The sequence below is a fragment of the Trachemys scripta genome, chromosome 14, assembly GCF_013100865.1.
Source record: "Trachemys scripta elegans isolate TJP31775 chromosome 14, CAS_Tse_1.0, whole genome shotgun sequence".
In the NCBI taxonomy this organism is placed as follows: domain Eukaryota; kingdom Metazoa; phylum Chordata; order Testudines; family Emydidae; genus Trachemys; species Trachemys scripta.
In genome coordinates this window covers 36,176,015-36,188,717 of record NC_048311.1, presented here as the reverse complement: position 1 = coordinate 36,188,717, position 12,703 = coordinate 36,176,015, and the positions used below count along the sequence as shown (strand labels likewise).

At 51.9% G+C, this 12,703-nt stretch overlaps 1 protein-coding gene and 1 pseudogene across 2 annotated transcripts in view; both read right to left on the bottom strand.

Annotated features, from left to right (window-relative positions):
• LOC117886991 (zinc finger protein 445-like) overlaps positions 1–12,703 on the bottom strand; it is a 731,357-nt gene that overhangs the window by 703,454 nt on the left and 15,200 nt on the right. The window lies entirely within an intron of this gene.
• LOC117887093 overlaps positions 1–12,703 on the bottom strand; it is a 50,144-nt pseudogene that overhangs the window by 23,620 nt on the left and 13,821 nt on the right.

Genomic DNA, 12,703 nt, shown 5'->3' with positions numbered 1-12,703 from the left:
GGGGACATCTTTGCAGCCCATATTTGTCCCACATTGATGTTTCAACAGAAGATGTTTTAGACCAAACTGATAAATTAAACAGTAATAAGGAACCAGGCTCAGGTGGTATTCGCCCAAGAGTGCTAAAGGAACTCAAATATGAAATAGCAGAGCTACTGATTGTAGTCTGTAACTTCAGCCTCTGTACCAGATTAATACACACAAGAGGAAATATTTTTTCACACAACGCAGAGTTAGTCTGTGGAACTCATTGTCGACGGATGTTGTGATGGCCAAAAAAGTATAACTGAGTTCAAAAAAGAACTGGAAAACTTCATGGAGAATAGGTCCAGCTAGGGCTGTTAGCCAAGATGGTCAGGAACTCAACCCCATGCTTGGAGTGACGGCAAACATCTGGCTAACGGAAGTTGGGAATGGAAAACAGGTGCGGGTGACTTCATAATTCTTGGTCCCACCCTGGAGCCCACACCTCCAGCCAGAGTCCTCACCCCCTCGCATCCCAACCCTCTGTCCTAGCCCTAAGCCCCTCATTCCCAGCCCAACCCCAGAGCCCACCCCCCCAGCCACAGCCCTCACAGCTTTGCACCCCAACCCTCTGTCCCAGGCCTAAACCCCACATCCCCAGCCCTACCACAGAGCCCACACCCGCAGCCAGAGCCCTCACAGCTTTGCACCCCAATCCTCTGCCCCAGGCCTGAGCCCCCTCCCACACTCCGAACTCCTTGGCCCTACCCCCGCCACATGAATTTTGTATGTGCACCAACATTAAGGAGATGTGTCACACGTCACCTCCATATTGGTGCACATAACAAAATTCATTCCACTCAGAACTGGGAAAAATTAGAGGGAACACTGAGGCAATTGTTATGTTCTTACGTTTCTGATTCCCCTATCCCTCTAGTGCCTGGTCTACACTATGACTTTAATTCGGATTTAGCAGTGTTAAATCGAATTAACCCTGCACCCGTCCACACAACGAAGCCATTTATTTTGAAATAAAGGGCTCTTAAAATCGATTTCTGTACTCCACCCCGACGAGCGGAGTAGCGCCAAAATCGATATTGTCATTTCAAATTAGGGTTAGTGTGGCCGCAATTCAATGGTATTGGCCTCCGGGAGCTATCCCACAGTGCACCATTGTGACCGCTCTGGACAGCAATCTGAACTCGGATGCACTGGCCAGGTAGACAGGAAAAGCCCCGCGAACATTTGAATTTTATTTCCTGTTTGCCCAGCGTGGAGAGCACAGGTGACCACAGAGAGCTCATCAGCACAGGTAACCATGCAGGCCGATAATCGAAAAAGAGCACCAGCATGGACCGTACGGGAGGTACTGGATCTGATCGCTATATGGGGAGAGGATTCAGTGCTAGCAGAACTTCGTTCGAAAAGACGAAATGCCAAAACTTTTGAAAAAATCTCCAAGGGCATGATGGAGAGAGGCTACAATAGGGACTCAGATCAGTGCTGCGTGAAAGTCAAGGAGCTCAGACAAGCCTACCAAAAAACAAAGGAGGCAAACGGTCGCTCCGGGTCAGAGCCGCGGACATGCCGCTTCTACGCCCAGCTGCATGCAATTCTAGGGGGGGCCGCCACCACTACCCCACCTCTGACCGTGGATTCCGAGGCGGGGGTAATCTCATCAGCTACACCTGAGGATTCTGCGGATGGGGAAGAGGAGGAGGAGGAGGACGAGTTTGCGGAGAGCACACAGCACTCCGTTGTCCCCAACAGCCAGGATCTTTTTCTCAGCCTGACTGAAGTACCCTCCCAACCCAGTATCCAAGACCATGACCCCATGGAAGGGACCTCAGGTGAGTTTACCATTTAAAATATAAAACTTGTTTTAAAAGCAAGCGTTTTTTAATGATTACTTTGCCCTGAGGACTTGGGATGCATTCGCGGCCAGTACAGCTACTGGAAAAGTCTGTTAACGTGTCTGGGGATGGAGTGGAAATCCTCCAGGGACATCTCCATGAAGTTCTCCTGGAGGTACTCCAAAAGCCTTGCCACAAGGTTTCTGGGCAGTGCAGCCTTATTCCGTCCTCCATGATAGGACACTTGACCACGCCATGCTTGCAGCAAGTAATCTGGTATCATTGCATGACAAAGCCTGGCAGCGTATGGTCCCGGTGTTTGCTGGCATTCAAGCAACATCCGTTCTTTACCCCACTGTGTAATCCTCAGGAGACTGATATCGCTCATGGTAACCTGGTTGAAATACGGGAATTTAATTAAGGGGACAGAGGTGGCCGTTCCTACTGGGCTGTTTGCCTGTGGCTGAAAAGAAATCCTTCCCTGCAGTTAGCCAAGTGCAGGGTGGGGGTCGGGGCGGGGGGAATTGGCCCAGAGCTTTTTGCGTTTGGCTAACAGGGATCTTCCCTGACACCAGCCACACGGGGGGGGGGGGGGGGGATAAAGCGATCATTCCAGAGAATTGGATGGGGAGCGGGGGTTAGTTTGTTTTCTGCTGCTGAAGGTTAACAGGAAAACCGCAGCAGTCAACGGGCTTTGCTTGGTATGTGGGAAAGGAGGGCGCAGAAGCCAAAAGACAGTGGCTTACCATGGCCGCATGCAAGCCGAATTCTGTTGCCTGGACCCGCGTCTGTGATCTCTAGCAGCAAAGCCACAGGCACTCAATATTAAGAGGCAAAATGCGACCTTGCACAGAAATCACATGTGCTATGTAATGTGAATAGTGTTGGTCACCATGAAAGAGTATAAGCACTGTTCTGCAAAATGTATCTTTTAAAAAAATTCTCTCCTTTTTTCCCTCCCTCCAGCAGCTGCAAATTTTTCAAGCCTCCCTCCTCCGTCCCGAAGGCTATCTCAGATAAGGCGTCGGAAAAAGAAGACGCGAGACGAGATGTTCGCAGAAATCATGGAATCCACCCGCAGTGAAAGAGCTCATCTGAATGAGTGGAAGGACACGGTTTCAAAGTATAGGAAAGAAACCAGTGAATGTGAGGACAGGAGGGACGAACGTGAGGACAGGAGGGACCAACGTGAGGACAGGAGGGACGCTCAAGATGAGAGGTGGCGGCAGGAAGATCAGAGGAGGCAGGATGCAACGCTGGGGCTGCTGCGTGAGCAAACAGACATGCTCTGGCGTCTGGTGGAGCTTCAGGAATGGCAGCAGGATTACAGAGTGCCGCTACAGCCCCTGTATAACCCCCCTCCCCATGTTCCATAGCCTCCTCACCCAGACGTGTAAGAACGCGGGGCGGGGGGGAGGCTCCGTACACCCTCCCATTCCACCCCAGTGGACAGCCCAAGCAAAAGGCTGTCATTTTTTTAACCTTTTTTTAGTGGACTTTTCCTTCCCGCCGATCCACCTCCCAAACCCCACCCGGAGTCTCTCCCTCTTTTTATAACCAATTAATAAAGAATAAATGATTTTTAAACGATAGTGACTTTATTTCCTTTGAAAGCAAGCTGGGGGAAAGGGGAGGGTAGGTTCCTTACAGAAAATGAGTCAATAAAGGGGGCGGGTTTTCATGAAGGAGAAACAAACAGAACTTTCACACTGTAGCCTGGCCAGTCATGAAACTGGTTTTCAAAGCTTCTCTGATGCACAACGCTTCCTGGTGTGCTCTTCTAATCGCCCTGGTGTCTGGCTGTGCGTAATCAGCAGCCAGGCGATTTGCCTCAGCCTCCCACCCCGCCATAAAGATCTCCCCCTTACTTTCACAGAGATTGTGGAGCACACAGCAAGCAGAAATAACAATGGGAATATTGGTTTGGCTGAGGTCTGAGCGAGTCAGTAACGATCGCCAGCGACCTTTTAAACGGCCAAATGCACATTCTACCACCATTCTGCACTTGCTCAGCCTGTAGTTGAACAGCTCCTGACTCCTGTCCAGGCTGCCTGTGTATGGCTTCATGAGCCATGGCATTAAGGGGTAGGCTGGGTCCCCAAGGATAACTATTGGCATTTCAACATCCCCAACGGTTATTTTCTGGCCCGGGAAGTAAGTCCCTTGCTGCAGCTGTTTAAACAGATTAGTGTTCCTGAAGACGCAAGCGTCATGAACCCTTCCCGGCCAGCCCACGTTGATGTTGGTGAAACGTCCCTTGTGATCCACAAGTGCTTGCAGCACCATTGAAAAGTACCCCTTGCGGTTTATGTACTGGGTACCCTGGTGCTCCGGTGCCAAGATAGGGATATGGGTTCCATCTATCGCCCCACCACAGTTAGGGAATCCCATTGCAGCAAAGCCATCCACTATGACCTGCACATTTCCCAGAGTCACTACCTTTCATAGCAGCACCTCAGTGGTTGCTTTGGCTACTTGCATCACAGCAGCCCCCACAGTAGAGTTGCCCACTCCAAATTGATTCCCGACTGACCGGTAGCTGTCTGGCGTTGCAAGCTTCCACAGGGCTATCGCCACTCGCTTCTCAACTGTGAGGGCTGCTCTCATCTTGGTATTCTGGCGCTTCAGGGCAGGGGACAGCAAGTCACAAAGTTCCATGAAAGTGCCCTTACGCATGTGAAAGTTTCGCAGCCACTGGGAATCGTCCCACACCTGCAACACTATGCGGTCCCACCAGTCTGTACTTGTTTCCCGGGCCCAGAATCAGCATTCCACGGATAGAACCTGCCCCATTAACAACATGATCTCCAAAGCACTGGGGCCCACAGTTTGAGAGAATTCTGTGTCCATATCCATGTCCTCATCAAGCTTGTCACTGCACTGCCGTTGCCGCCTCCTCCTCGCCTCGTTTTTCTGGTCCTGGCTCAGCATAAACTGCACGAGAACGCGCAAGGTGTTTACAATGTTCATGACTGCTGTCTTGAGCTGAGCGGGCTCCATGCTTGCCGTGGTATGGAGTCTGCAGTGTTCACCCAGGAAAAAAGGTGCGAAATGGTTGTCTGCCGTTGCTTTCATGGAGGGAGGGGTGAGGCTGTACCCAGAACCACCTGCGACAATGTTTTTTGCCCCATCAGGCAGTGGGATCTCAACCAAGAATTTCAATGGGCGGGGGAGACTGTGGGAATTATGGGATAGCTATGGGATAACTACCCACAGTGCAACACTCTGGAAATCAACGCTAGCCCCGGTACATGGATGCACACCACCGAATTAATGTGCTTAGTGTGGCCCCATACATTCGACTTTATACAATCTGTTTCTAAAATTCGAATTATATAAATTCGGATTAATCCCGTAGTGTAGACATACCCTAGAGGGGGTATGGAGATGAAAGTCTCTCTCACACTGGAGCTGGGGACTACATGACTCTCCCCTCCAGTCCAACTAATCAGGGAAGAACCTGACCAGAGTCAGAAATGCAGACCCCACAGCTTCTAATAGCTGAGGGGACAGGAGTCCCTTACCCAGCGAGGTCACTGTCTCGTAGTTCTCCTGCATGACGTCCCTGTAGAGGGCTCTCTGATCCGGGTCCAGCAGAGCCCCCTGCCCCTTGGTGAAATACACAGCCACCTCCTTGAAGGTCACCAGCATCTGAAACAACAAGAATCCCCCACTCAGCACCTGCTGCCCCAGCCAAAATTCATGGGGGAGAAAGGTCAATAAAATGGAAGATCTGGGAAAGCCAGAGTAGCAGAATCCCACCCCACCCTGCTCAGAGCAGCCAGGAGGCTTCAGGGGGTGGGAGAAGATGAGAGCTCCTTGTCCCCCGAGCAGACAGAGCAGGGTAGGGTCTTCTCATTTCCCACACGCCTGCCAGCCACAGGCTGATATGGGAAGCAGAGCTCTGAGCTGGAGACAGGGACAGGAATCACGACAGCTTCTCTTCGTATTTCACAGCAGCCTCTGGCCAGTGGGTTCAGGCTCCAGCACCGGGAGTCTGGTCAGTTTTCCCAGCCCTGCCCAGGGGGGTGTTTCCTGGTTCAGAAATGGGGGAATGTTCCCCCCTACCGCCTCCTCATCAATGGGCCTGTTCAGAACATCAGGCTCCAAGTTGAATGTGTCCCAGGAGGTTTATCACACTCTGTGTCCCCACCCCACCTCTCCCTGTGTGTTTTTTGCTCCTCCCCCTTCACAACAACCAGGGCCGGCTCCAGGCACCAGTGAAGGAAGCAGGTGCCTGGGGCAGCCAATAGAAAGGGGCGGCACTCCGTCCGTTGTTGGGGCGGCATGTCCAGGTCTGCTGTGGCGGCACTTCGGCGGCAGGTCCTTCACTCCCCCTTCCTCTTCGGCGGCCACTCAATCGGGTTTTCCTTTCCCCCGCCCCCCATTCGCCACTTGAAGCGGCAAAAAAGCTGGAGCCGTCCCTGACAACAACCCCCCTGCAGCTCCCTGAAAATCTCCTACCTGAACTGGCTCCATCACAGCCATTTCCCTTCCCTGTCCCCTGGAAGATGGGATGATCTGGAGCAAAACATGGACGTGATTCCTCAGCCTGTCAGGGCGAGAGGGGCGATAGGGGCAGGTTACAGAACAGGCTTGAGTCCACATCACACCCCAATTCCCCCCAGGCTCTCTCCCTGCAGACAGACGCTCTGGGCTCTACCAGGCTGGGAAAACCTTCAGTCACTTTATCACAACACAGATTGGTGGCAGGGACAGGCAGGCAGAGGCTGATCCCATTGCCCCATCTGCACTCACCCCCTGCCAGAGCCAGCAGTGACTCTGGTCGGACACCGGTGTGGCAGAGATCTGAATGCTGCAGGGAAATGAGATCAGGGCAGCCCCCAATACTCAATAATACATCGGGAGCAGGGTGTGCGGGGGGCTGGATATTTGCCTTGGTGCTTCTGAGCCCTTGGACAGAAGCCTTCACCGACCCCCAAAGCATCATTAACTAGTTGCGGTAAAAGAATTCCCCTCTGGCTGCTGGATGGGGAAGCTTCTCACCCTCTCCTGCCCCATGGAGTGGGGGAGCTGCCTTTGCATCTCTCCCTCTCATTCTCCCGACCCCTCCCTTCCCCAGCCAGTCTGCTCTTGCTCTCAGTCTCCCCCCAGCCTCCCCTCCCCACATCCCCCCTTTCCCTCGCAGTGCCCCCCCACTCAGAGTTTTCTTCTATTGCAGCCCTGTTCCCATCCAGCCCATAAGTCTCCCCAGATTCTCCTGCAGCACCCCATCCTCCCTCCAGCAACCCCCTGCCCCCATCCCATCCTGCCCCTCACACATCCCTGTTTCCCCTCAATCCCCCCTTATCTGGAACCCCCCACCCGGCTCCCCCCGCCCCGCACACCCCGGGAGCTGGCGGCAGCTTTCCCGGGCCCAGGGCGGGAATCGCAGCCAGGTCCGCTGGGAGCAGCCTGGGGCCAAACCTCCCCCTGCAGCCCGGGGGGGGGGCGGGTCTCTTACCTTCCCTCCGAGCGGGCCCCCTGGGGCAGGGGCCGGGCCGGGAAGGGGCGGGGCCGGGCCGGGCTGGGGGCTCTGCCCTGGGAGAGGCTCCTGGGGAGCAGCGGGAAGGGCCCTGCTGGAGATTCCCCTCTCCCGGCTGCAGCCCGGGCTCCGGGCTCCCAGCACCAGCCGCCGGGGCTCGGGGATCTCGCCTGGAGCCAGAGTCACCGCAGCGGCTGCGAGTCACTTCCTGTGGCTGGGACTGAGCCCAGCGATCGCTCCCCCCAGAGCCGCCTCCCAGCTGCTCCTGGTCCTAGCGATCAACCCATCGCGCTGCAGCCCCCTGCCCCAGACCCTGCCTCCTGGGGCCCCACCTCCCCTAGGCAGGGCAGCTTCTCCCCGCATTAGGGAGCATCGTGCATAGAAACCGCGGGATCAATGGGGGGACAGAAAGGAGCCGGGCAGATCCCGGGGACGGGGGAGAAGGGGGGTTTCTATGGAGACTGGGCATTGTTCCAGACAGGGTCCCTAATGTCTACATGGACACAGGGGTGACGGGTTCGAGTCCTGGTCCTAGACAGGCTGCCTGGGACACGTTTCTCGGTGACACCGTCTGACTCGGTGTGTGAGTCCCTCAAGTACAAAACTGGTACACACCCCCATCCGTGGCTACCAGCCTTGGTCAGAGATACCAGCTCTGCTCCCCTGCCTCTCAGGTCAGGGAGCTGTCAGTACCATGGCAACAGATTCATTCAGTGATTTGTAGGCCCAGATTCACCCATCCCTGGGCTCTAGGCAAACCCCCCTCATATCTGCCCCCAAGAATCCCAACTACACCTCACCCAGTTGGCACCCCCATGTGGCCGCTGAGAGCTGGTCCCCATCCAAAGCCTGGATGTCAGCGGCAAAGCTCCAGCCGGCCTGGTTCAGGGTGTCTTGGTGCTCTGCCCACTTCGGATTGGCTCAGGACCAAAATTTTTCCTGGGGGAACAGGGGTTTCAGCACCACTCACTGACTGGCACCCATTTCGTGGTCAGCCCAAGCTACCCTGGATCCCTCCAGGGTTAGGGGTCCAGCAGAGAGGGGTTGGGGGGAGTTGATTCAGTAGCTGTTGTGGCCAGAGGGGCCCTGCTCAGAAAGAGGAGGCCGCCTCCATCTCTCTCTGGTTTCCAGCCTGGGTCACAAGCTGCTGTCTCCTCCATCGGGATCTGGGAGCCCACAAACCGCGCAGCTGCTGCTCCCTGAGCAGAGTCTGTGCTGGGGAGAGACCTTCAGCAAAGCCCCCTCTATGTCCAGTGCAGCTGGAGATGTTCACTGGGCCAGAGCAAGAGACTGACTCAGCAACCCAGGGGTTGGGGCACCTGCCTGGGAGGGCCCCGTCCCCTTTCCCAAGGACTCTGTAATGACACCCAACGTGTCCCAGGGTCAGCAGGAGAGATTGAGGGAGCCCGACATTGGATGATCCCATGGCCCAGTGGTGAGAGCACTCTCCCTTGAGAAATATTTAATCATGGGTATTTTTAGTAAAAGTCATGGATAGGTCACAGGCAATAAACAAAAATTCATGAAAGCCCGTGACCTGTCCATGACTTTTACTATAAATACCCATGATGACTAAATATCTGCTCCTGGGGCCCCGCTACTCTGGGGGGGCCCCTGCTCCAGCGGTGGGGGCTGATGGGCCCCAGTGGACCGCTGCTCAAAGGCCCCTGGAGACCATTCTCCCGATGGCCTCTGGGACTGCCCCTAGGCCGCTGCTCCGGCCGCTCCCGGGACTGCTGCTTCTCGGGCAGTCCCTGAGGCTGCCCCCCCGATACTGATGCTTGGACGCTCTCCGGGCATGGGAATGTTGTATGTTCAAGCAAAATGTATGTCCAAAAATATGTCAGAGGCTCCTGAGTTTCCTGGAATCCTCGGCTCAGACATGGCAGGATGTTGTAAGTAAGAGGAAGTTGGACAGCGGTGGCTTGCTGACTGATCACGGCTAGGGTACTGGTTGACAGAAGAGGGCTTTCCTGACCAGGGCAGAACATGAATCGTATTAGGATACCTCTGGATGAAGTGCCCAAGTTCCCCACAATGTAGGCATATGTCTGTGGTTCACTGCTGGTTCCTTACTATGGCAGTACGACAGGGTTGAAGCTGGTCAGCCAGTGCGGGTTGAAAACTGGACTTTCTAGTCGGCATTCAGCCAGGTGATTGACGGTGATGCACAGCTTGGCCACAGCCACTGGGTCGGATGAGGGCTCTACCTGGCATTGGAAATAGGAATGTTCTGCTGCTTCATTCCATCTAGTGCCAGCTGCTAAGGGTTGGAATTCTACAGCAAACCGGATAACAGGGCTATTCCCCTGGCGTAAGTCCCCAAGTGTGGTCTCAGCAGAATGGGTGCAATTTGGGTCACTGAAGACAGCCACCATGTCCTAGCTGAATTCCTCAAGATGCCCTAGCAAGGAGCTGGAAATTCTAGGGGGGGGAAACACCCAGATTAGGGTTTCCCCCACTAATAGGCTGATAATAAACCCCACTTAGGCTTAGTTACTGGGAAATGAACAGGGTCGTAGCATGAACAGGAGCCCGCACTGATTTAGGAAGCCGTGAAATTTCCTGCAGTTGCTGTCTAAGTTGGCCAGCAGCAGAATCTTTGGTTCCTGAGAGACCTGGGCCCTGGGTAGTGAGACCTCAGTCTTGGGTGGCAGCCTCTGAAAGATATCCATTACCTCTGAGAAGAGGAAGGCCTTACCAGAGGCCAGTTTCTCAGCAAATCAGGTCTCCGATCTTTCTGTCTTGGGTGGCTCAAACTGGCAGGATCACAACCAGGTTGAGGGTGGTTGTGTCTAATGGTCAGAACCATGGGGATGACCAGGCCTGGAGGGTAGAGTGGAATCAAGCTGGAGACAAGAATTAGGACCACAGGGCACCCGGGGTCATCATCAAGAGCAGAGCTGTAAGCATGAAAAGGAGTCAATTTATGAATTTGCCAGGGTGCCAGATAGATTTCAAAGCTGAAACCTAACACACTAGGCCTATATATAATAGAATCCAACAGAATCCCTTGTATTCAGTGGAGGGAACATTAGCTTACCAGTTTTAATGATGGGTTCTTTTCAGGTCCACTTTTAAGTCGAACTATGTTTCTCACATCAGGACACATGCTTATCCTCAACCAAACAACAATTTATTAATTCACCCAGAGTCACATCACTATACAATCAGCAGTTCACCACCAAAGTGCAGACACAACCGAAGTGCTAGGTGTATACGACACACACAATACAGTCTTGTAAGCAATTCTCAGAGGCTAGCGTTGAGGCTCAGCAGTTATATCAAGGAACAAAGTACCAAGATTTTGGATTACATTGACTTGTGACTATCAATTCTAAATTCCTAACACATTTATCACACTTCCCAGGGTGCACTTGTCTGCAAGGCACTTTGAAGAGTGTGGTTAGTACAGTTTGACTGGACTGGTCCGAAAGAGACAAGTTTAGAGCATTAAAAACAATTGCTAAAAGCAATTCTTTTCAATCTGTTAGGCCAATTTGCTTGGGCTTACAAAGAAGTTAAAATATGGTTACTTGAGGTCTCACTAGAGAGCACAGACTCAGCAAGATAACACAGTAATTTATATGAAAGAACAGAAGGGGAAATACAACCCTTGAAATGAAATCTCACCACTTCTTATCCATATAACCCTGGGCTGGGGGAAGAGTTCTTTCCACATGTCTGGTCCAGGAGTGAGTTGTACTTAGGATTTTTCACTTTCTTGTTGGGTTCAGTCAACTCTTTTTAGCATATGGTGACTTCAGTTTATATACCCTATTTTCAGGGCTCATAGGAAAGGGCCACACATACATTCCTATTGGACTCAGGTCAAATAAGTGCTTAGGTTTTTTTCTTTGCTGCTTCCATTGGTATCCAGTAGGTGGCGACAGTGTATCACACATTTCTTCAATCCTTTTTTTAATCAGAGGCTTTATACATTTGATTCATTTCAAGCGGGGGGGGCAATTTCATTTCAAGGATTGTATTTCATCATTAGCCCCTCCTATTGATTGGGACACCCCCTTTTAAGCAATTTCTCTTAATATCCCAAAGTTATACCCTAGTTTATATCTTTTTACATTTCTTCTTCCTTGTGCCAGACAATTCTTAGAGTGCAACATTTACAATGAAACCCAACAAAACCTTTATACTCTTCTAAATTTAAAGGACATACTCCATACATTCTTCGATTGTACATAAGGAATTCACCTTATTTAGGACATACAACAGAACAAGAGACATTTTCCACATACGGAAGGATGTAGATCTGATTCACAATCACAACGCAAACAAATGTGTGGATTTTAATTTGGGGGGAAAGAGATGATTCACAGTATATTTGATTTACAAGGAAAGCAATGTATAGTTTATACTTTGGGGTGAAAACATTTTGCATAGGCAAGCAGGGTGTGACCGTAGTTTGGTAACTTGGAGTTCTTTTTAACTAGGCTGGGAGGGAGAAAGAGGTTTATACAGAAGCAAATTACGAGATATTCTTGCCTAGCTGATTAACAGTGCTCTCATTTAGACATTTTAGTTTCTATTCTTGGGGAGAGGAAATCTCAACCTTGGCTGATCTATGGGTTCTTAGACAAGGTGTGTCATATAATATGAACCATTTTCTTGTTGTCTTTACTTCTTAGGTGGATCCTGTTTTGGGATAAACAGAGGCAGACTTTTCTATTTTTCTGAGGGCCAGAAGGAACCAGTAACTATTAATCACTCAAAGGCATATCTGTTCCCTACATCCATCACAGAGCCAAGGGTGAAAGCCAGGGATCAAAGGCTGAAAGCCAGAGTCAATGGGTATGCCAGAAGCATGTTCAGGAAGCAGAGACAGGGGTTGGAGAAGGACAGGATGGAGATGGAGAAAGACAGGAACTGGCAGCTGGGCCCAAGAGCAGACTGGTGAGAAGCAGAAAGCAAGAAGCAGGACCAAATGCAGCTGCAGGCATGGAACACATTGAGTTTCCAGCGAGCCCCGGCTGCTGCTGGGTCACGTAGTAGCTAGCTCCACCCCTTCACCAATCAGGAAGCGCAATCAATCAGGCACACCCTACCAGATGCCCAGTGAGCTGCTGGGAGGCGGACCCTGCTGCAGCAGGATCTCGGATGACTGTGCTGCTACTGTAGGGAAAGCCCAGGTGTGTGGGATTTTTCAGAGCTTGGGTGCTCTTTTAGCACATTGTTGGAGAAGTGAGATTTTAATGTTAGCGGGGGGCAATTTTAATTGTGCTCCTAATGAGCGATTGGCTAGGAACCCTGGAACCACATCCACTCTCTGCTCAGTGACTTTCAACTCTTCTACAGGCTCGAATCTGTCATTTCTTTTTCTTGTTTTCACTGCGTTTTATGTACCGATTTTATTAAAAGTCTTTCTAAAAGTCAAAAATCGCTC